Genomic DNA, 26607 nt, shown 5'->3' with positions numbered 1-26607 from the left:
AAGTTTGCCACTTCTGTCTTAAGAAGCATGAAGTTGGCTTTGGAGAAATTTTTTTTACCATGGTTTCCTTAATGGAGGGTGAGGGCGGGATGTGGATATCTAGGATGATTAGCTTATGGTCGAATCGGACCAACAAGGAGTTGATTTCAGGTGTGGACACCGGTCACTGATGTTGGTAATGACTAGGTCTAGGATATTGTTGCCTTTGGTGGGGGTGTGGATAAGTTGATCCAGGGCATTGGAATTTATGAATTACAGAAAGTGTTGAGCAAAGGAGTTTGTACATGAGTAGTTTTCCCAGTTAATGGTGGGGTAGTTGAAATCGCCCATTATTAGAGTGTTTGGTTGAACCATAATATTTTCCAGTATATCAAGAAAAGATGAGTGTGAATCCAGGGGCATGGTGGGGATCTGTAGCAAGCTACAAATTATATTGCAGTTTTTCCCAGAGTTAGTTGTACTTGGATAACCTCGATGCGTTACGCTGAGCAACTAGCCTGGAGGTGTGGATATCCTTAATGAATATGGACACACCTCCGCCTTTGTTGTTCTGGTCCAGGTTACATGGCCGAAAAGTGTGGTATGAGTTATAGCCTGGTAGTGCAGGGTGCTCTCTGGAGCCTTGAACCAGGTCTTAGTCACTGCACAGGTATCGATGTTCTCCATTTTAAGGAATGCCTTTAGTGATTGCATTTTGAGATTTAGACTTCTAGCATTGAGTAGCATTACCCTCAGTTTTTTCTTGCCTGTTCCTGTTATGATGGTGAATTTGTCATTTAAACCTAGCCTAAAAAAGGCACTATAGGGATGGCAAGATCCTTAGCCAGTGTCCGGAATCCCAGGGGCGACAGGTGCAGGCCATCCCTGGCAAAGCATTGTGGTCTTTCAACCATGTCATCCCAGGCAGACAGATGGATCCCCTTAGAATGACACCAGAAGCTTAGCCAATTGTTGAAGTCAATCATTTTGTCCTTGTACTGCAGTATCATTCTGGGCGATGGCAGAAAGCTACTCAGGGCTAGGGTCATACCTGCCTGGGCTACAAGATTGGAGAGCTCTTCCATGTCTCTTTTCATGTAGTCCAGGGAGGTATGTCTCAGGTTGTACACACCAACATGGACAATGACAGAGTCATATTTGTACTTCTTGTGGAGTGACCTGAGTGCTTGGGTTATGTGGCAGATCCTGGCACCTGACAAGCAACTGACAGTAACTTTCTCCTTGTTTAGCCTGGTGAGTGGGACATCAGTGTGCCTGATTCTAAAGTCACCTATGACTAGTGTGTTGGATACGTTGTTTTGCCTTATGGGTTGTGATTGAGTGGCACACTGAGTCTGTGGGCTGTGTGTCATTTGGGTTGTGTTGGGGGATGGCGGTTGCTTGCGTTTCTGCTTTGGAGGTCTCTCTTGCTTGAGCAGATTATTATGGAGAGCCACTGTGAATGTTTTTGTGTTTCTATGTGAGTGGTGTATATTTAGTGAGACTATGAGATTAGTGTGGTGTGGTGCAAGTGTTTACCTTCTTCTCTTGACTGTCAAGTTCAGTCTTGGTTGGAGAGAGCTTTATCTCCAGTTTGGCTAGATAAGTGCATCTCTCAGAGGTTGTAGTGTTGGGTCGTAGAAGGAGAGGGTTGTCTGTGTACATGAGGCAATTGCTACATTGCCCCAAGATGGCCAGATTCATCAGATAGACAGCAGAGAACACTGGGAGCTGACCCTTGAACATGCCTCAATAAAAAAAATATTTTCCTCTAGATAAGTGAGGAAAGTGAGTACAAGAGCTGTTTTTCTCTAAGCAAGTGAGGAAAGTAAGTACAAAAACTGTTTTCCTCTAGGCAATGAGGAAGGTTGAGTGCTGTAGTAATCTGTAGCTTATTTAGTGCTTACAACAAGTTCTGAACAAGTGCTGAGCACGAATAAGCAAATTCAAGTGCTTAAACTAAGAATCTGTATCTGGACTAGACTAGTTACAGGAAAGAAACAAGTGCAAATGCAGGCTTTTAAATCAGAAAGTTGAGAGAGATGGAAAAATTGCCCAAACGGCCAATAACTACAATTTCTGGGCCAGAACCACTCCTTATGTGGTAGATAGTTTACCTAGTGCTTACCACTCCCACTGATAAGCTAGCAGGCTTCCCTCCAACACAGAAAGGCTTGGGGGGGCTCAGAATCTTACAAACAGTCCTGGATGCAGCAAATCTGTATCTGGCCTAGACTAGTTACAGGAAAGGTGGGAAACAAGTGCAAACACAGGCGTTTAAACCAGAAGTTGAGAGAGATGGAAAAACTGCCCAAACGGCCAATAAACGGCAATTTCTGAGCCAGAAGCCACTCCTCTTGTGGTAGATAGGCTACCTAGTGCTTACCACTCCCACTGATAAGCTAGAAGGCTTCCCTCCAACACAGAAACGCTTGGGGTTAGGCTCAGAAGCTTACATACAGTCCTGGATACAGCAAATCTGTATCTGGACTACACTAGTTACAAGAATTTCGGAAACAGGCTTAGAGTTTTTTTTTTTAAAGAAAAGCAGCTAGAACAGCACTAAAACCAATTCAAGTGCAGAGCAAGCTAGCACACTTCAGTGTGTAGCAGTATTAAAGCAAATACAGCTTAAATAAATGCAATTTATTGAAAATGTATTCTGAACTGAATTCAATTATTGTTTTATTCAACTCTGAACAGTTAAAAAGTGCCATAAATATGCTTATCAGCTGAGAAGCACACTCAGTCAGAACACAGGGAGATTCTAGCAAAGGTTTTTTTTTATTATTAGTAAGGTGGAAAGGGAGAAAGGAGGAGCTTAACAAACTAAGTAGGTTGGCCTTCTCAAATATTCTCTCTGTAATTGGTAAAATGAGCTAATGACACTAGACCGGGGGGAGTGTTCCAGACGAAGTTTACAGTAGGGGCGCGCAACTGCAAAGTCATCAAGTATAAGAACAAGATACCAACAAGGAGGCTGGGTGGTAATACAGCACCAATATAAATAATAAGCAGATGTATAAATACAGCACAGTTCAAATTAAGTTGCAAAAAGTGTACTTATCAGTTTAGAATAGATTCCAACTCTGCTCACAGCAAGGAAATCTATCAGCTTTGCACCAGTTCACATAAATGCAGACTGTACTGGAATTACAACAGAGAAAATACACCTCATGCAATGACTAACAGCTAGGATGTGGGCTGGCTCAACAACCCCCTACCTGAAACTAGCTTCTGAGCTACCCTGAGAAAAAAAACAGAGTGGAGACAACAAAGGACAGAAACAATACAGCAACTGTATAAATAATAAGCAAATGTATAAATACAGCACAGTGCAAATTAAGTTGCAAAAAGTGTGATACATTTGATAACAAAATTTTTCCCTTAAAAGACGCATAACATGAGATTAGGTATAAGTGATCAAATCAACACAATGATTAAGGAAACACTTTCCCCTAGTAAATCAGTGGAATAATGAACGGCTGTATGCTGTATTCCTTCCAAATTGACAAAAGTACCTGGATACTTTCCTGCCAGCATTATTTGAATTGTTGCATTGTCTTGGCAACATAACCAGGAGAAAATAACAACATCCTACAAGAAAATAAAAACATCCTGCATCAGGAGATTACTTCAGTTTGTCCAGCACAGTCCTCTAAACAATGTATGCAGAATGCTAGAAGGTTTTGCTTTCCCCAGTGAACATTTCTGTTTTTTTCTTATTCTATCTTTACACGTTGTTTTCTTTTTGTATTATATGGCAGGTACCACAGTATATAAAAAACAGCTGATGACTACCGAAGGTTAGCATGGCATGATGATGCTGAAATGTTTTTAGAGAAGTGTCTGCTCCACTGTTTTTTCTTCCGAAACAGCAGCCATCAGATGCTTGAAATTAAACATGCTTTGATGAAATCCCATTAATTAATAGTTGGATCTCTTCTAATGGCTTGATGTCAAAATAAACATAATGTTTTTCTTAAATTAGTGACTTTATTTCTGAATGCATGGCATGCCTTGATCCTATATCAGTACTGTCAGATGTATTAGAAATTAATTTTCAGGGCAGCAACTGATGATTTTCAAAAAGGCAAAGTATTTTCAAGCTGATTAATGACATAGTTAATAATATTTTTCTTAGCATTCATTACTTGAAATGAGAATTGTGCAACAGGTGTTTAAAGCTAAGTAACTTGCCATGGTGGCAGCTTTAGGAACCTCAGGTGAATACTGGTAATGAGAGAGACTATCAGTTTAGAAGATGTCTTCTGCAGAATACTAGCAGATAGGAAGTGTCTGGATTCAACTAATAGCTATTGACAAGAAAGGAGGGCAGCATCTACCTTGACTATTGCTCAGGGCATCAGTGATTTGTCGTTGCAGAAATACTGGAGGGATCATGTGTGTTTCCAATGCCATCTACATGTTTTTTGTATATAATGTCTTATGGGCAATACTGTGACAGAATAAAGTGTTAGAAATACTTCTGCATACCACTTGTTCTTACTGCAGTATACTACCTGGTCCTACTGCTTTATACCACCTGTTCTTACTCCTGTATACCACCTGTTCCTACTGCTATATACCACCTGGTCTTACTCCTGTATACCACCTGATCTTACTGCAGTATACCACCTGGCATTGCTCCTGTATACCACCTGGACTTACTGCAGTATACCACCTGGTCTTACTGCTGTATAGCACCTGGCCTTACTGCCGTATACTACCTGGTCTTACTCCTGTATACCACCTGGTCTTGCTGCAGTGTACCACCAGGTATTACTCCTGTATACCACATGGTCTTACTGCAGTATGCCACCTGGTCCTACTGCTGTATACCACTTGTGAGAATAGCCAGTGTGCCTGCAAAATGAGCTATACTAGACATGGCCCACTTGAAGCACTCCCCAGGTTAGACCTAGGATGTAGTGGAGGGATTATGTCTCTCACTTAAGATGAGAATGGTTAGCATTCACATAGGATGGGTTGTAGACTGTCACTGAGAATAAAATAGTCTAGATTATCCTGCTTACCTCGCTCCTGCCATGCCCATTAACAGAACAGACAATTTATAGATGGATGGAAAGAACATTTTCATTCCATATTCTTTGAGTCCATTATTTTACTGCTTGCTAATATCCTGTGTTATTTCATTGTCTGACATCAGCAAGAAAATCAAATCCATCACTCTCTTGCATTAGTCAGAAAATATAAATAGTTTTCTCAAAGTCAAGTGTTTATCACTGATGGCTAGGGTCATGTGCAAGGACAAAATGGTAGATGTCTGCAGAAAGATAATACTGACAGGTATGAAAGCTACATGTTAAGAAACCCAGGACCCAGCTGAAGACCGCTCCTTTCTCCTTGTTAGGTATATTATGCTAATAGTGACCACTGCCCCTTCTTCTGAGATGCTTTCTCCTCTTCTTTCCCTTGGGCAGGTGTAGGATTGAATGCATAAGCATCTACAGTACCTGCTTTTGGAAATGCCTTTCTGCACTATAAGATGTAGTGGATGTTCTTGAGGCATAATAGATGTAGCGTCTTATGTCAGCAGGCCACATTTCTGAATATGAATAGAGATCTGTGACTTTTGTCAGCCACCTTTAGAAAAATGGTTATGTTGAGTGAGAACTGAAGAAGGCTCAACAGGCCCTCTCACACCTGACCTTTAAACCTCTATACCCCTGTGTTAGATTATGACAACGTTTTCAGTATATGAGAGAAGATTGCTGAGTGAAAGCATCACTCTCAAGCAGGAGAGCTGGCATACCAGTTATGGTCCTTACCTCACAGGTATGATTCACCTGTCAGTGTTAGGCTTTGCATTGGCCTCTCGATCTATTGTACCAGTTCTAGCACATTCTACTTTATTGCATACTTGACCAGTATTTAATTTTATGTCAGCTGAGTCCTTGTCCTCGATCACTGTTATACTCCAGTACAGAAGTTGCAAAAATTGATCAGTTGTACTAGCCAGGAATGATAGTTTTCTCCCATTCTCGTATTTTGTCCATGGCTATGTTTGGAACAATCCCAGTTCCAGTTCTGAAGACTATGAACAATATGAGTCTTCTTTCTCTAGCAGTCCTTCAGATCCCACATTTTGAGAAGCTGTCAGACATATAAAGTCAACTTTGAAGTGAGCTTTTACCCCTTGTTCCTGCATGACACAGCATCTCAAGAATTATTCACCTTACAGACTTATGAAATTGATAGCCATTTCTGATATAAAGCACATGCCTATTAGATTTATTTTTTGCATGGAAGCATGTGACTTTAGGTCATTTAGCACCTAAGAATGTTGATCATTTATACTGGCTACTCCTTTAAATGGACTTCTCACTAGGCACTCCAAGGTAGAGCCACGTATCATTTTTTCTCCTCAGTTACAGAACGTAAAAACCTATAAATATATCCAGTTAACAACTCTGGCAAAATAATGTGTACATCTGCCAAACAGAGTGCATGGTACCTTCACTGCTCGTATTGTGTGTTTCATTCCCAGACTACTCCTGCAGAATGATCCAGAGAAGGCTGTTTTGGCTTTGCAACTTGAATGACTAAAAAACTGTAGGGAAAATCCCAAAAACATATTTTCTCCAAGATCTTATGAGATATATATAGTACAATTGACACAACAAATATAAACCTAGGCCCATAAGCTCTGTTGCATAGTTTCACATGTGGCAGGGTTTGGTTTCTCCTCATCTTACAAGAAACTGTAACAGGCTATCTTAGCTTACTCCCTTGTAGAACATTCATTTTAGCAAACTCTCAGCCATCCATGAGGATGTCCAGAAGAGGAGAGAAGCAAAGCTGTTTGATTGCTGGAAAAAATAAAGAGGTGACAAGTCTGCAAAACACAAACCACCTTGTTAGCAGTGTCCTTTAAGAATGTATCTCCATCTGGTCATTCAACACTTCTGGTTATGTCCCTAAAGCAGCAGTGTACATTTATTCCACTGGACACAATTCATCCAGGAAAGCTATTACAGAGGATAAATGGGTTCTTGACTTCCTTCAAAAAGATCATCATATAAAGTTACCCAGGCCTTCTATAGTTTGACCCCTTCCTAATAGAGCAGCTAATTTAAATGAAGCTTCTAGCATAACCTCAGACAGTAATAATAAAAGGAACTCTGGGAAAACTGTCATTAAATTCTACCCTAGAGTCTTCCTAGATCCAAAACTTTTTTGTGGGGGGAGGATAAATTCTTCTTTCTGGATTTAAGTGAAATCAGCTGTCGCATACTTTATGGGATGTCCTGCATAGCTACAGTTCAAGCCCGATTTATCTTCCAGGTGGACATTTAGATGGTATTAATAATGGCAGAGTGTGAGCACATCATCGTATGGCAATAGCATAAGACGATCCTGTGCTTTACATTCACAGGACGCACTTTCACAACATACGAGTGTTCTACTAATTGATGTTTCTTCAACTTCCGAATCCTTTATCAATGTTTAGATTGTGGTTATTGAGACCACTGAGCAGAAGAACCTGAATGTATTTAATTACATGCACAAACAATTTCTGGTAGTTTCAAACTGGGAATCACCAGTTTGTGATGCTAATTTTTTCTCCATCTTCACTGCAATCACTTAATGTCACTAGAGATGTAAACTATCCTCCATGTTCTTGGTGTAGTATACCCCTTTTATAGGGGTAATCCTGTACATGGTCAAAGGCACACTTTTCTGATTACAATGATGGTCTAGAGCAGGGATCTGAAACTCATGGCCCTCAAACTTCAAGTAATCCTCAAATCAGCATAATTATATATAAGGGAAGTTACCACTACTTTTCTAGCTACACAGACTGCATTTCCTTTTGTCTTGGAGATTGCATTCCTTACCTGAATTTGTTAGTCTTCATACAGCATAGGTGGTTATTGAGTTTCAGACCCCTTGCCTAGAAGGTCAGGAATCTGGCAACCTGTGTTATATCAAATAGGTGGGTGCAAACTGTTCCAGTGATGCCTCTTTTATTACCAATAGCAGTAGTAGTATTGCAGTTCTCCTCTCCAACTTTCACACATGGGGCTTGCAGTAGAAAGATATTGGGTAACAGATGGAAAGATGTCATTCTGTCACTCTCTCTTTCTCTCAGGTTTTCTGATTTTGGATTGCTACTTCCATTAGTTAGAAGAGCAAGTTGCATGCTACAATACTGAAATGGGGTTTCCATTTCTTCCTGTTTTTCTTCCTCTTTCTCATTGCAGTCTCTCATGTTGAATGAATTTTTGGAGGATTATGGAGCTCAATGTTTGTATACCCTGGTCCAGAGGTCATGTATTCTACTGTAGAAGTATCTCCATATCAGTCTTGCCATGATAACGGTATGCTTTCTGACCTTGCAGGAGAAAAAGCAGAGCTGAAATTTGAGCATCTTCTTGTGAGATTGGACAATTAGACAAGCAATGGGGGATATACATGTGAACCATTTTTACAGCAAAACAATTCATGTTTGGAAACTGGACTGCCAGCAGATGCTGATTTCTAGTTGTAGTTGATATTTATAGCAAACCAAATGTCCTAAGAACACACTGCAGCATAGCTGAAGCTCTCACCTAGATGTTCATATTTCTGAGTCAGCTTTTAGCTGTATCCTGAAACTGAGGCTATACAAAGATCAACCAATGTGCATCATCCACATGAATATAGTCCTATCCAAGTTCCCCTCAGCCACCCCCTACATGTGGCAGTTTTAAGTTACTGAGGGATACACTCTCAATGAAATGAATTAAGAAATGAATGTTTTACTAACTCTGGGCATCTAAATGTGCATTTAATCCACTCATTTGATAGGAAATATATGTGTAAAAAGACCAAACCGTATTCTTATTTTCACTCTGTAACCCAGATGAACATGGTTCCAGCCCCATCCAAAACTAGACTCTCCAGGAGTGATTACAGTCTGAATACTGGTGGCTCTAACATTTGTTTAGGATGACCAACTAATCTTAGAACTTGGTTTCTATGCTAGTAACTTGTCCTAGAAGATCTGGACAGATTGCAGACTACCAGCCATCCTGTACTCAGACTGTCTGTAAAGTTAAGTGGAAAATATTATTTTTACTGGTTGACAGATATAATTTTCTTCCTTTCAGTTCAGGTCTCTAAATCTATCCTGTTTATTTTGGGCAGCACCAATGGCCTTACGTTGGTAGCTTCTGCATCTCTTATTTATGGAACAAAAAAAAATGCCCTACCATAAACTGATAAATAATGTTTGAAGGAAATATTTTGCATGAAAGCTTTGGTTAACAAGGTATCTACACTCTCAAAACCTGGAATTTATTATCAACATGGTTTCAACCTGTCTTTCACACAATTATCTTGGCAGTCCTAAAGGTTATAGCAAGAGAAATGTTATTCCTGGTGCCCATTTCTTTATTCCAGCAGATTTCTGACATTTAGGCTGATATGAGCGAACATCCTTGTGATAATGTGAGGTATTGCCATCTGTGCCAGAGAGAAGAGGGCAGTGTATGTGTAACATATGCCAGCATAGTTAGCTGGAATTTTGTAAATAGTCTTGTAAATACTTTTCTGTCAATTGACTGTCACACTGACTTGTGCAAATACTTATGTTAAAAATATATCAACAGTGTTATTTTAACTGATTAAATGTTTATGTTTAAATAAAAAAATCTATAATTTTCAAATACTGAGCTGATCTTAAAAAGAAACAAGCTCTGAGTTTGAACTGTGCTGGAGTCATGTGATCAAATGTGATGTCATTCTATAACCAGCACTAAGGGAATGGAACTCACAGATCAGCTTGTTTTATTTTGTTATCTTTGGAACCTGATATAAAAATCTATAACGGTTATCACAGTGAGTTCAGTTGTAGTCACGTAGAAGTTGGAAGATAATCACCTTGTCTAGTGGAAGTAAGCTTCTCAGCATGTCATCTTGCCTTGCTGAATTAATTAAGTTAATTAGGGGACAGTTCGACTTTAGACAGTCAGGAATTGCAATGAGATTAGCTAAGTATTATTTTTCTGCATCTGCTTGAATCTGTCTAACTGTGTTATTTTTCTCTCTCCTGTGATTGAGACTCTGATGTTTATTGCACTTAAATATTTAGTATTCTCTTGTTTTCTATCTTATAATTTATTACTAAATATTGCTATACCTTTTATTGTGGCTGGTCTTTTAGAGATTACTTTTTAACATCTTGAGTACGTGTGCTTATTCTAGTGACGCCTTGGCCTCTCTGAAAAGCCTTGCTGCTTGGGTTACACTCTACCATTTATGTTACTATTAATTTTACTTAGTATAATTGGATACCCTTGTAAGAGCCTGACAGTGACTGGCTGGTTTGCAGCATTGTTACCTTACTGTTTGGGCAAAAGGGGGCACAGCTAGTAAATCTGTACCAGCCTTTCACAGGGGTATGTTTGTGTGTGTGCGTGTGTGAAAATCAGGTGTGGGTGTGTCAGAAACTTGGAACTGCTCTTTAGGGAAAATGCGCTTGATCTAGAGAGCTGCATTTGAAAATAAAAATCCATCCTGGTTTTAGTGACCTTCTCTCACCACTGTCAGTGGTGATGATTGAGGCTCCTTAATTATTGACCCCATGGTAATGAGAAGCTGTCACAATCCTTACTTAGTATTCTGTGAGGACTGGATCTCTAAATTAATCCTCATCTACCCCAACTCACCATTTTGGTTTCTGAATCATTGATCAACCAAATTATTAATTTTATTAGTTTATGTCTGGGTTCTATATGCAGAGAAGAATGTGTCCTCCATAGCGTGGATGTTTAAAACCAGTTATGGCTTAACATCCATTTGCTACATGAACAGAGGAAAATAACTAGATATTCATGTAAATTTCTACTTTAACAACAACCAAGCAAACATTATTCAGGTGGTTTGCTACTTGCATTGTTCTTTGCTAGAGGAAGTTTAATATGATTTTATGACAGTTTGTTAAAAAGAGACAAACCCAAGATGATAGCTATTCTGAGGGCATGTTTTAGTAACATATTTATTGCAGAAGTATAGGTCATGGATACTTGTTCAAAAGGAGTTACTTTTACAACATAGTATAATGTGGACCTCATGTCTTTAGTAGGCCATCCTCTGAGGAGCTGTCTTTCATCTTGTCCTGCTCTGAAATTTAATTTCTGCCTTTTGAAATTCAGTTATCCCATTTTGGTATTTGGAATATTATCTGAGATTGTTTTGAAGTGTCCCATTCATTCTTGAGGACCCCTTCAGTGTAAGCTATATATTATAAACAAAGTTTTTAGTTGAGTAATATTGATGCTTAGAAAAACTTGACATTCTCAAAATGAGAAGACCACAATCATGGATTTTGGTGCACCATCCATGACGATAGTGACTTCCAATCATATAGCCATGTTATATCATCCCCAAGTCATATTGAAGGAGGTGAATGGTCAGAATTATCTAGGCATAGTAGTAGACTGTAAACGTAGTTCCAACAAAGGTGCAAGCATTGCTGTTAAGGTTACAGACCAAAAAAAGATGGAGTCTGTGGAAGAGAAAAGAGAGCTGAATACTGAAACTTGGCATACTCTGGTTACAGTAGTACTGTTGTCTAAGTTTGTGTATAGACTTCTGATACTTTATGATCCTCAAAACAGTCCAAGGTGTGCAGTTACGCAATCAACTTCTAACTTTCTATTGATAACTGGCATGATTACTTAATCAGAAATACTACTGTTTGGATCTCATTTTAAAAATCCGTCAGACTGCTGTATTAGTGAAAAAATGCCATTATGTAATCAGCTTTATATCTCTCCTTTGATAACTATGAATGAATAAGACAGGAATACACATATATCTCTATAAATAGCATTTTCTTCCTGTATTTGCTAGGTATTTATGTGCTTGCATTCAAGAAAGTCTATTATTTGCTACCATCTTGCATAAGATTTGCATTGTACTGGATTTGTTATTTCTACCCTACATATGTTGGTACAATAAACAGGTGTACATTAAATAGATCTTCAGTATCTCATTACTTATGTTTCATTCATGTTCTGCACATTTATTTGTGCTGTATGTATAACTGAAAATAATCTGGTGTATATAGTTCTATGCATCAATCCATAAGACCCTTTTCTGCACATGGAGTCAGGGTGTCATGTCAACATTGACTATCATCTAAGCCAAATGTTCACACTGACTTCTGGCTAGCCCTGCTATGATGTGTCATAGTATACTGTATGCCCCTTCTTCAGAGTAGTTCATCTGCTGAGGAGCTGTCCTTCATATTATCCTGCTGGTATATATAATAACAGTTTTACTCCTGAACATTGATCTGTAGTTGCTATATAATTGCATTATATGCTGGTAAAATAATCAGGTAAATATGATCCTACTAAACAGGCTTTCACATTTTCTATGTCTTTCAAAATTAATTTCATGTATTGTAGAATTTATAACCACATTACTGTTTTTTTTTTTCTTTGTATTGTGGTACATTTCTCTTCTGGAATCCTTTGGAAATTAGTTCTGTGAAGAACCAAGTCAAGAAAACATAAATAAATAAATAAGTTAAAAAGGATAGGACTTCAAGAGAGCTTTCTATAGTTGGAGTGATGTTCCTTCCCTTCTGTCCCATTGTTTGGTATATCAGGATGGCTGTCACTGTGACAGCAAAACTTCTAAACTTGTCAATTAATACATTTTCAGTCTGGCACTATCTTATGTCTAGCAGAGGTATAAAGAAAACAAAAGGTAAGGATCCTGAAGGCGCACATGAATCCTTTAGCTTTAGTGCTGGGAATCTGTGAAAAGGCCATAAGGGCAGGTGCTGCTAAGCACAATGGGTTTAGATTTTTATGAAGAGCCACGCAAGAGAGCACAGAGGTATTTACCCGAGTGTTCCAGTTGATAGCTATCTGAAAGATTGGCTGTTATGGCAAGTCCTCATGAGTTTTATGTTTTACTTTCCATTGGACTAAAGCTGTTGGTGTAGTACTTGGCATTCATTCCCTTCATGTAATATTTCAGAGATCTGCTGTTAGGTGACTTGTGGCTGGCCTACAGTGCAGTCACTGATCTTGCCATAATGGAAATGCTGCACATCTGCATATCAAATGGGACAAGAGTCACTCACTCCAGGGATCTTAACCTAGCCTGTGACATCAACAGAACATACTGGACAGATATGTCTCCCAGAGATTGTTGCTCCTTTGGAATAGACTCCCGATTCATGTCAAGCAGAGCTCCTCACTGACCATGTTTAAGCTTAACCTGGAGAATTGAATGGGAGACCATAAATTCACCCTGGGGATGGTGCCCATGTCCCTTATGGACAGAGGTAGTCTGTGCTGACCTTAGACTTGCTCTGAAAATAACAATCATCTGTCCAAGGTCTTTTGGGGTAAGTTGGTTATAATATAGCAAATACTGTAAGAGCAACTCGGTTATAACATGGCTAGGCTTAGAAAGGCTCCAGGGCCATTAGCATAGTAACCTCTTATGAACTTATAACCTTCTATCTTAGAGCTCTTTGTGCTGCTATGTATGTTATGTGTGGGTGTAGAGATTTCTAGTTTAATTATGGTGCATAACTTAGGTAGTTGTTTGGTGCAAAACAAAGAAGGCTGCATACACTGCTGAGAAATAAAGGTGAAATGAAATATAAGAACAGAAAAGGAAAATTGTTAAACCCGCAGTGAAGAACAAACTTTTAAAGGCTAAAGTCCTGAAATTTTGTAGCTTATTACAGAAAAAAAATTAGTTAAAATTGTACTTAGTTAGTGCCTGAATAGGTAATGCTCTCACCCTTGGTGCTGGAAGATCAGAAGACTATAGGTTCGATTCCCACAAGATGTGCTTAGATAGTTTCCACAAATGAAAATACAGTGCAGCATAAGGGGTTGCTGCACTCCTGAGTATATGCTGTCCTGTAGAGAACATGTTTAGCTGAGGTCCCATCTGCCTGAATTGGTGGCAGATCAGGTGGATGTAAAAGATCTCACAGCTCCTATAGAAAACTGACTTGGGAAAGTTCCCCAGTCCCCTAGCAAATTTACATCAGCCAGTATCAATGACAGCTCGGGATCTGCTTGTCATTCCCCCTAACACTTTGCCCTGGGTGCAGCTGCACCCTGAGTGCCACCCTAGCTGCTTCTCTTTGTAGGAGATGAGATAAGGAAGAGGGAGGTCATTGAATTTTTTTTTTTTTTTTTGGATTGGGGATGTAACACGTTTGCCAGTTTTAAAAATTTGCTAAAGACTACTTGAACAGAAATGTTGTTCGAATAAATGGTAGTTAACTAAGGAAACTGTTCTTTTGAGCTGGCTGTAGAATCTGAATTGTTTAAACATAGGAAGGCCCTTTACTAAGTTTAGTACTAGTGGTTGTAAGAAAAGTTACAACTTAAAAATCAAAATCTAAATGCAAACCAATTGCAATTGAAGTTTTGAATGTTGTAAAGAAAAAAAGTAGTAGAAGTGAGATCTTTAGAACAAAAATGAGTACATTTTAATAAATAAATATAACTGGTGGGAACAATACATGTAAAATTGAGTTCAGGTGGAGGAGTGATATTAAAATGAATTAGGAAGTGAATGCTTTATGTAATGTTGGATCGAATGAAAACTGTTAAAAAGAAAACCTACATGTACACTGTATGATGATAATAATGGAACCTGTTATTGTAATTTGTTTTCTTTTCTGTTAATATATGTGAACTCATGTTGCATCTCATAATTAGACAATTTACTAAAGATACTTAAAAATCAATTGAGTGACAACTTATGGCAGAGAACTCCCTGGAGAGGAATGTTTCCTTTTTTAATCAAATCTTTTATTACACATCTCTCTTACTTCATTTAGATGAAGAAATCACATCCTTTAATAAATGTTCAGAAATGATACAAATACTGTAGTTAATCATTCAATTTAAGGTGCACAAAACTGCCTCTATAGAAATACCAGAATATTTATGACATAATATACTGCAGAGAAGATCTGCAACTGTAGATAACCAACCACAACGAACACTGAGCAAACTCAGCAACAGTAAGAAAATAAAAAACAACACCAGGCTTTGAGCCAAATATTTAATACACTTTAGTGCCTCGGCCAAATAACCTTCAAGAAGTGATACAAAATACAGCAAAAAATCTTCCCTTTATATACCAACCCATCATCAATTAACAAATAATTAAACAATAAAACAATTAAATTAAACACTTCCAATCTAACTCCAGATTAAGTTCTACTGGAGCAAGAGTGTTATATTTTAAAATGTAAATTGCTTCTTTGAAAAGCAGCATATTTTTTAACAACCTTTCATTACCAGTTTTTAAAGAAACTTTTTCCAAAATAGTTGCCTGTAATAGAGTATGATTCCGATCATGTTTCTCAAAAAAGTGCATAGCTATAGAACTTTCCATACTATTCTTTTTTATATCTTTAATGTGCTCTTGTACTCGCACCTTTAACTTTCTTTTACTTTGTCATATATAATAAAGATTACAAGGGTACCTCAAACAGTAAACAATACCTTCTGTATTGCACCCATAGCTACCATTCACCATAAACTTATTTTTATTTATCTCAGTAAAAGCAGGCACAATATGTCTACATGTACTACAATTATTGCATGTTATTGTACCATTTAATCTAGGGGACCTAACTAAATTGACATCCGGTAATATAAAATAAGTCTTAACTAATATGTCTTTTAAATTCTGTCCCCTCTTATATGACATACATATTTTTTTACTAATAATTTTTTGTAACAATACATCATTTTGTAAAAATTTCCAATAATGAACAATAACTTTATTAACTTCTTCACTTAAAATATTATATGTAATTACAAAGAATATTTTATTTTCTTCATTCTTTTTGGCTCGCTTAACATTTAATGTGCCTCCTCTTTCTTTAGTATGATTAATTTTTTCAACTGCCCTATTTAATATTTTCTCATCATAACCCCTTTGTATAAACATCGCCATTGTTTGTTTTATTTCCTTCTGTAAATCTGTACTATTATTACAGATTCTACAGACTCTTAACAGTTCCCCATAAGGTAATGCTTGAACTGTGTGTGCTGGATGACAAGTAGTACCATGTACAAATTGACTACCATCCATAAATTTTCGATGAATGGAAGTTTTAATAAACTGATCTTGATCCCCACACAAACATAGATCCAAAAAATTAAGTCCCACATTGTAGTCCATCAAACTGCAATCCATACTCATTATTATTCAAATCCTTTACAAATTCATAAACATATTGTTTTCCATTTCACATAAAAATATTAAATCATCAATATATCGAAAATAAAATATAACATATTGTTGAAAGAAACAATGTTTGTACACATAATCCATTTCAAATTTTCCCATCAATAAATTTGCATACATGGGGGCAAAAGATGCACCCATGGCTGTCCCTTGTAATTGATGGCATATTACATTATTAAAACTAAAAAAATTATTAAGAAGACAAAATTGTAATATTTCTACTATAAAGTTACATACTGGAGTATCTTCCAAAAAATATTGTATAGCTGCAATTCCATCTTTATGTCTGATAGTAGTATACAAACTTTTTACGTCCAAGAATAGCCAATACATATGTGGATTCCAATGGACAGTTTGTATTTTCTGCAGAAAGTCAAAAGAGTCCCTGATATAGGATTGTAGTCTGGCCACATACAGAAACAAGGAATTATGTAAAATAACTCCTATATTATGCAGAAAGTAGTTAACTGCTGATACTATAGGTCTCCCAGATCTGCATCTGTCCTAATGTAGCCCCCCCCCCCCCAGAAAGGCAGCACCCGAGGAAATATCCCCAAAGCATCATCTCTCAGAATGTATTTGCCTTAGTGCAAGTTCAAGGTAGTGTAAGCTATATTTCATTTGTGAAGAGGGTTTTCTGTCTCCCATAATATGTGTGTGACCAATGTGTTAGTATATGTAAGAAAGTATGGAGTTCAGTGTCCCACTCATGGAAGGTACAGGGGGGATTGCCACATCCAAAAATGTGTTATTGATTTTCAACAAATGCACAGTATACGTGCATTCAGGGAAAATGAATTATGTGGTATACATGCAGGAAGTCTGAATCATTTTGGATTTGCTCTAACTGAGTCTATTGTTACAGCAGCTCTGGTTTCACATGTTGTTTACACACAGTGGGTCTCTGCATGGAATTCTAAGAGTCACAAAAAATACAAAATAAAATCAATTAGCAGAGCAAACTATCTTAAAGATAATTCATGTATTTTGACATTTTTGCAGTTTTAGAAAAATATCCGAAATCATGTAGCAAGTCAGCTGTAACCTTTTATTTATTTATTTATTTATAAATGGTTGACTATGGTAGTGTATTGATCCCATAGAACCTATTTCAGTATCAGCCTGCGGTAAACACAACAGATACATGATATTATATACAGAATGAAGGATACATTCCAATATATGGATATATTATATACAATGTGAGCATCAGATTTACAGCTTGAGCAGAATGGATACATAACAATATATACACAGTAACTGACAAAACATAATATACGCATGAGTCATATACAAAGTGGATATTAAAGGTCACATGCTGATAACATTGCAAAGAAAGGTAGAGTTGGTTCAAGATATGTAGAAGAAGGGTAGGAAGAGCTTAAATTATATGACTAGAGAGATAGTAGTTACAGTTTATTCAAATTTTGTAATGTGCTTTTACTTCTGCTTGGAAAATGGTGTATGAGAAATTATCTTTAAAATTAAAAAGTAGAGATCCCCACAGTTTGGGACCATGGACTGAGAAAGCATGGTCTGTGCACTGAAGCCTAGTTTGTGGGGTTTGTAGGAGAGGACCTGAGTGGTTAAGGTTTCCAAGGTTATATGTTGGGGCATCTCTGAATAATCTGGAGGCTAGTGGGGGAAAGTCTCACCTGAAAAGTGGAAATAGTTGAGAGGTAAATAGAAAGTCAGCACATTATTTCACAGGTAGCCAACCATTTAGGTAGAGTCTAGCTGATGGACCTGCCATCTTCGTGTTCCTGTATATACTGTATTTCTTAACATTTTATGATAATTGGGCTACTGTGTTTTTTCCTGCAAACTGTAATGAACTCCAAAATCTTTACCAGATCAGTCTTTAGAAGTATACATTCAGATGTTGACAGCTGAGGTACACAGTATGCATGTCCTAGCAAATCCCTTCACCTGTGTATCCCAGTATTTCTTTCAGTGGATCAGCATGATGTCTCTACTTTTTTTCTGCCACAGAACAGAGAGCAAGGCCTTCACAGAGGTGAATAAGCAGGTATTGGACTGAGTCACATAAACAGCATGTTTCTTAACATTAACATATGGGTATATTGTGTTGTTCACACTGCAGATATCAACTGAGCAAAATCTAGTTAGATGCTGTGTTTATATGTCATAATCTGCATGCATTAAGAAAAAAAGCCGGCAACAGGTTAAAAACTATCAGATAGCTAAAGTATTTCATTATGAAATAATGAGTGAAAAACCCAACTTAAACAGTCATGGCTATAAATGCATAAAACTGAAAATAACTTGAGTGAACTCAGAAACGCTGGCATAAATTAAGAGAAATTCATGACCTAAGACCTTGTTATCCTGCAGTGAGTATAATAAGACACCTCTCCTACTGATTCAGCCTTGCTGTCATCTCCTAGCTGTCCCTACCCAGCAGATAATGGCAGACCACTGCAGAGCAAGGTGACTAAAGTGTTTGAAGCCCTCTCTTCAAAATACAGCATTTTTTGTAAGGAAGTCTGAAATCTCAGCTAAAGCTAGGGAATGAAGGGGATTCTTAAACTGCTTTTTTAAATGTTGTGCCACTGTAATCACTTGCAGAATAACATGTTTAATAACTTCAAATGTTCTAGTTCAGAGGCAGTCATAGAATCCATGTGAGACATTTCTGATCATTACTTCTTAGGGGTGCTTTTGGCATCCTGACTGCCTGTGAATACATTTTATAGGGTTTCTGTTCGATGTGGCAAATTGACATACAATATAGCTTAGCGATTAAAGGAGCTATATATAGTTGACATCACTCATTGCACAGATTTGCATCTTGTAACTTCCTCTTACACATTGTGTGCCTCTAAGGCATTCAGTTAACTTCTAGATCCTAGATTATCCTGAAAACAGACAATTGCAGGAGCAGTGCTTAATCAGGTTAACTAATTAGTTATGGCAGTCGTTATGTGAACCACACATTAAAGTTCAGTATAATGTGACACGAATTGCTTTCTTCTCTGGCAGACAGCATACAGAACTTTACAGAAAGTAAATGAAATGAAAAAGAGATCAAAGCGCACAGGAAAATCTGTGACACGTCTTTAAACAAGTACGACAAGCTGCTGCTTTGATGTGGGGCAAAGTAAGAAGGCTAAGGGAATTTTGAGAAATGCTGCTATGTATTTCTTCTTAACCAGAAAATGTAATGTGGCAAAGAATGCGTCATATGAAACAATGGATGCCTCATGGCAAAACAAAACACAGTACATTGTACTCCCATGGCAAGAAATTAAGTGTAGTCTGTTCTTTTTGGAAACATAGTTACCAGCAATCAGGTATAGTCAAGTAGTTTACAGAACAGTGGCTAGTTAAAAAATTGACACAAGAAAAATTTTTAGAAATGATTTTCCCAATTCCATATTTCTTGCTGTATGCCCTATTTATAAAGTCTAGGAACCCTACACATCAAATTGCTTAATGCTGATATTAACATTAAAATGTGCTTTAATTTGCAGCTACAGATATGTACTTCATTTAGATTTTTGGGTTTCAGGATATGAAATGTGTTTGCTAGTTTCGGTGTCATAATATATTTTTTTCTGATTTCATTTGAATGGATGATTCAGTTGGCCACATTTACCACTATATTGCTGATCAGTGGCTTAACGTGACTTAATACACTTTTGTGCTTGTTTATCAGGTTTGTACATCAGATATTACATCTCCAGTAATAATAATATTGTGTTTGTTCATCTTTGAATGTGCTACATTTTATTTAGTCATAGAATATGTAAACAACACTGCCCATAAGTAAATTCTTTGTTAAGTTCATTATGCACACATTCTTTGGAATGTTGTTTTGAAAGCTACCCTTTTCATAATTTTAGAAACAATATCTGCACAATTTTATAATGCAAATCTATGTGTGTGCATTAGAAGCATTTAGAATATGAAATGGTTTATAGGTAAAAATGTGTCATGTTTCAGTTGTGACAGTACCTGTCAAGAAAGCTTTTGATGTATTTATAAAAATGTCTTGAAGGCTGCTAAATATAAAATGTCTATTACCTTTGATGTCCTAATGTTTAGTTCTGTTCAGCTATTATCTGAATAACTGCATTTTTCCAGGTTATGAGACTGAGAGGTGGCAGATCTTAAATGTGGCATTGAATGATGGGCTTTCTGAGTAATGTATTGACAATAACCAGATTAGCATTTAATTCATGTTATTGTGCTTTGTTGTAAAAACATGGTACTCAGAAGTATGGAAATGAGGCTTCTGAAATAATCTTCTAATCACTGCCATTATATTGATTTGAACATGTCCCTGCAGACTTCAGCACAGTCATTCTTATAGTACAGCATGTGCATTGAGGTATAAAGAAGGATAAGCAGAATTATGGTAGCCATTGCAACATTCGGTTTTATTTACTTCTTATTAATGCATTGAGACTTTAAAGACACAGTTGTCTGTTTTAAGTCATACCGCAAGGGATGCATTAAGTAATTTGTTTGCAATCACACATAATTCCAGTAATGCTTCTGGGATCAGACCCCTGTATGCAGGTTGCAACCTGTTTGATAAAACTTAATAGAAGAAATTATTTAGTTGTTACAGCAGAGACATGGACCACTTTTGCTGTAAGTTCAAGTCCTACAAGGCAGCTCTATCTGGCAAATTATTGTTTCATGATGTTATAATCCACTATGGATTAAGAAATAAATGAAACTGGGACAGGTTGCTGGAAATTAAAAAATGCCGGTTAAGCTGCAGACAGATATATGCTTTTTTTTTGGGGGGGGGGGGGGCTTCATGCTTTGATTCTAGAGATTAAATTAGGGAAATTATTGTGTGTCCTGCTTCATTCAAGCATTTATAATATAAAAGCAAATTCACACAGATGGAAGCCGTCTGTTTCAAACAAATCTACTGAAGCAGAAGAAGCAGACATGGTGGAAAAATATTTTAGATCCAGGTCCTAACCAAAACACCACCTGTTTATATAGGGGGAAAGAACTCCAGATTAGGGAAATTGATACTAACAATAAATGTCAGTAATAGGAAAACATAGCAGATACCTAACACAGCTTGCAAGATAGTTAAGTAATCTTCTGCTGCAAGTCTGGCATCAATATCCTTCAGAAATAAACTAGGTATGTGGCCTGCCTCAGTGGCATGGAAGGATGAAGCCCTGACCGTGGTTCAAATAATCCAGGGTGGATTAGTGGATTGGGGGTTGGGTGATCTGGGTGGAGAACAGCCTGAGTCAGTGGTTGATGCGAGATCACCTATCCTGGAAGGAGGGTGGTCATCTAGCCAACTGTAGTTCCAGCTCCTACTGGAAAGAGAGGTACACAAAAATGTAGTGTATGAGTCACTTATTTGCCCTTTGTTCTGCAAGCTGCATTCATGTGGTAGCCTTCATGTGGCATCTGTGACAATATGTACAACCCTAAGATAGGGTACTGCAGGCCTCACATATGCTAGCATATCCATCAGCCACTGGGGGGGGGGGTAATCCAGAAAATAATGTGGTCTGCCTGGATGACAGCACCCTGCAAATGGGAGAAAATGGTTTCCATGGGCCAATCCTCTATGCACCCCTGCCCCCTCTGGTATTTAAATGAAATTGCACCACAGTGAGGAAAGGACATATACCTTTACCTGCTATAACACTGATTTTGTCAATATTTTGTGTTATAGATATTTTTTGGTCTATATTTTTCATATCGGTATTCTAGATATCTATGTGTGTATATTTTGTGTTATAGATATTTTTTGGTCTATATTTTTCATATCGGTATTCTAGATATATATGTGTATATATATATATATATATATATATATATATATATATATATATATATGAAATTGTCAGTTATACCATTTAAAATAGAAAACATCAAGCAACCTCATAAATAGTTACATTCAGTGCTACCTGAAGTAATCTTACTAAAGTGATTGCAAATGTAAACCATGCAGTTCGATTTGTGATCAAATTTAAACACAAGATAAGTGTGTATAGTGACAAATGCTGTAGCACTCATATAATTATATCTTTACCTCTCTCTCTCTCTTATACACATATATATATATATATATATATATATATATATATATATATATATATATAGAGGTTCATAGGTTGGTACCAAGCTATTGGCCCTCGGGCCTGTAGAAGCCTAGCCATAACAATTCGCTGGCTATTACTTCCCACAGTATTTACTTCCCTTTATTTTATATATATATATATATATATAGCTAGGACTTTTGATCGAACGATCAAAAGCCCGCATCCATTACCACCAAAAACACTTTAATGAAAGTGCTTTCATTGAAAAAGCGCTTTCGTTAAAGTATGTTAAAAAAAAACAAAAAACACAAAATCTACTTGAATGCATGGAAGTGTGTAACATGATTAATGCATAAGCAATAGGGGGACAGCTACTATGCTGTTAAGGGGCTTTACACTTATGAGCATGAGCTCTAGTCATAGACTCATTTGCATACAAATTGTGTAAATAGCCCTGAAGTTATAGCAGAAAGCAACAGGTTTCGGTCAGAAGCTGAGTTGGTGCTTCTGCATACCTGTACATTTTTACTGGAGGGGTCACTTGGATAAATGTTTTATTTTTGTGCTTGTGTACACTTGGACATTTTATTGGAGGGGTCATTTGGGTGAATGTTTCATTATGATGCTTGTGTATACCTGGACATATTACTGTAAGGGTTACTTGGGGAAATGTTTCATTATACTGCTTTTGCATACCTGGACATGTTAATGAAGGGATTGCTTGGGTGAATGTTTCATTTTAATGCTTGTTCATACCTGGACATTTGAGGAAATGTTTCATTTAAGTGCTTGTGCATACCTGGGCATATTACTGAAAGGATCACTTCAGGAAATGTTTTATTTTAGTGCTTGTGCATACCTGGACATTGTACTGAAGGGATTGCTTGGGTGAATGTCTCATTTTAATGCTTGTGCATACCTGGACATTTGAGGAAATGTTTTATTTTAATGCTTGTGCATACCTGGACATTGTACTGAAGGGATTGCTTGGGTGGATGTTTCATTTTAATGCTTGTGCATACCTGGACATTTGAGGAAATGTTTTATTTTAATGCTTGTGCATACCTGGGCATTGTACTGAAGGGATTGCTTGGGTGGATGTTTCATTTTAATGCTTGTGCATACCTGGACATTGTACTGAAGGGATTGCTTGGGTGGATGTTTCATTTTAATGCTTGTGCATACATGGACATTGTACTGAAGGGATTGCTTGGGTGGATGTTTCATTTTAATGCTTGTGCATACCTGGACATTGTACTGAAGGGATTGCTTGGGTGGATGTTTCATTTTAATGCTTGTGCATACTAGGGCATGTGAATGAAAGGGTCACTTGGGAGAAAGTTTCATTGCAGTGCTTCTGCATATCTGGGCATATTACAGAAGGGGCTGCTTAGGTGAAAGTTTCAATTCAGTACTTGTTCATACCTGAACATAATACTGAAGGGGTTGCTGGGGAAATGTTTCATTTTGGTGCATACTATGGCAAGATACTGAAGGGAGAGCTTGGAGAAATAATGTATTTGTGTGTCATGAAGTCCTTGTGCATACCTGGCCAGACTGCCGAAGTCATCACTGGGCAGACCATTTATTGTGTCATTTTAGTACTTGTGCATAATTAATACAAACTGATGAAGGGATTGTTGGGGGAAATAAATCATTTGTGTGTCAGAGAAGTGTTTGTGCATACTTGGACAAATGACTCCACTATCAAAGTGAAGCATTGCATTCAACAATGGATGCAGGTACTGCAGGGATGTTGGACTATGAATTGCAAAACCACCTCATTAGTATGCTACACTTTACAACATGACTAATTTGCATCTCATTATTTTTCAGGCTTTGTGCATTAGTGTAAATGGCCTCTGTGAATTGCACCTTTGCTGCTCTCATTTGTAAGCATCAGGAATACCACTATCGCTTTTGTGCTAGCGACTAGGAATACCGCCCTTAGTCAACTATAATATTCTGTTGGTGAATGTACTTTGTTCAACATTATGCAATCTAGGAGTTAGCATATATAAGTAAGGGGGTGTGAGGGTGAAGCCTGCACTTTGTGATGGGGGTATAGAGGTCCTCAAAATAAATACAATTTTGTATGTAAGTATGTGTATAGCTTTAAAAAGTTTGTAGATCTCATGCATGCTGTTATTATGGAGCCTGCAGATTAAAGATGTTTTACTATATTTAGGAGATGCAATGATGAGCTGGGAGAGTGTTTAAGCCTGCCAGTTTAATGTATTTTGTGACTAGTTGTTCCTTTGAATGTGTAAAGTGTACTTTACTGTAGCATAATGAAGGCAGTAATAGTGTGTTATATGGGTCTATACTGAATGCTCGAACATTCAAAATTTTGAGTCTCATATGGTCAACACCATATGATCGACTTTTTGAATGTTCAAATATTGTAACGGAGATCTCTGTACATTGTGGAATGGGAAGATTTCCCTTTTCTGCACTGTAGTGCAATCTTGTAGTTGGCATATTTAAAGATCGGGGTGTGTGTGAGGTGTAGCCTCCCATGTGGTGGGGTGCAGATGGGTTTACCCCCCTGCTTAAAATGTTCAGGTAGGTGTTTTATGTAGTTTATTTTTTTTATTAGATATTTGAACTTTTGAAAGTTCGATCATATGGTGTCGACCATATGACAATTGAACTTTCAAACGTTCGATTATCTAATATAGACCCTGTTATACAGACACAACTCTAAAATGTACTGTGTAAAAATGGCATGTGCTGTTACCATTTATTTATTTATTTTGTGTTTCTGTCTGCATGAGTTGTTGGTTTAACATATGCAGTAGGTGTCCACTGGCAGTCGCCAAAGTAAACATATTATGTCTGCTTTTGAGATTAGTGAGGTTTTGTTAAAATGGCCATTCAAATTATGTTGTTTTTTATGTGACTAATTTGTAAATTGAGTAATAGTCATGTAATCATTTACACACACAAATATCATTATAATGGAAGATTTTAATTGTTATTTAAGAGAAAAAACAAAATGTACAACAGTTTTAAAACACTTAAAGAGTTAGTGCAATATGGACAGTTAGAACATGGAAAAGAAAGGAAGCTTACTTTTATAAGAGGAAATGTGAAAATATATTTGTTTCTGCATTATTTTCAGAGAATATGAAAAATATAGATGGAAGAAAAAGAGTGGAAAGGTGTTCAGACCATCTATCAGTATGGCACGTTCTGGAGAAGAAGAAACATTTTTTAAGTTTGATATGGCATTAAAAAGCCAAGAAATGATTCAAGTGCTACCAGATTTGTTAGTATTGCATGTGAGCATGAGGCCTTTATGAATCATGAGAAGACTGATAGGTGACATGAAAGTAAAAGGAGAAGCACATTTATTTGCAGGTCAAAACAGAGATGTTGAGGCAAAGAAAGTAACAGTATATTATACTGATCTATGATTGTGATCAGTTATGGAGTGTTTGAAAAAGAAAGCTATATGAAGTGAAGAAAGAAAGTGCGACTGTTGCTCCAAAAGCAAATATATGTTGTTAGTGGGAAAATAATGTCTTTTTAGTCAAACAAGTAAAATGTAATAAAATGTAAGGAGAGTAGAATAATAGGTTTATGGTAAAGATGAAAAGGTGCATAAGATGCAGACAGATACTGAAGTAATTGTTGAGTTTTTAGTAACTATGTATGAGGAAATTAACATGATGGGTAAGTTAATGACAAAAAAACAAGTATGGGATTTAAAAAGGAAATAACCTTGGATGGAATTTGTATAACATTAAAAGGAATAAAGGAAGTCAACTCAACAGGAGATTATGGAATATGATATTAGATTTACAAAAAATGTAGGTAGAAAAGTTTTTTATACGAGTGTTAAATGAATGACATAATAATGGTACTAAGGCCAAAGACCTAGGTAGCAGAATGGTAAACTTTATATAGAAAAGGGGGTGGGGATAGAAAATACGAATAATTGTTGTCTTTTAATTTTATGTAAAAGTTTCATGAAGATACTTCCGTGGAGATTTTATAAACCTCTGAGAAAAATGATGCCTGGCAGTTAATTTTTGGAATGCAGAAAAGATAAGTTAAGCGTATTCTGTATGTGAACAATTAATTAATCAATAATATTGTGAAACAATGAAAAGAAGGAAAAATAACTGCATGTGATGTAAACATAAGCATTTGATAGTATAGGGCATAAAAAATTTTAGAATATTTTGAGATCTTCTGGTGTAGGTAATATGTTCAGCTTGTTAAAATTGCATATGAGGTAACTTGATGAACAGGCTTTAGTAAATCTGTTTTTCAGAAATAAAGTAAAAGTTGTTATTGGGGCAAAGGA

This window comes from Protopterus annectens, chromosome 3.part1 (genome assembly GCF_019279795.1).
Source record: "Protopterus annectens isolate FY-2018-M chromosome 3.part1, PAN1.0, whole genome shotgun sequence".
Taxonomy (NCBI): Eukaryota; Metazoa; Chordata; order Ceratodontiformes; family Protopteridae; genus Protopterus; species Protopterus annectens.
This window is presented reverse-complemented; position numbering follows the sequence as displayed.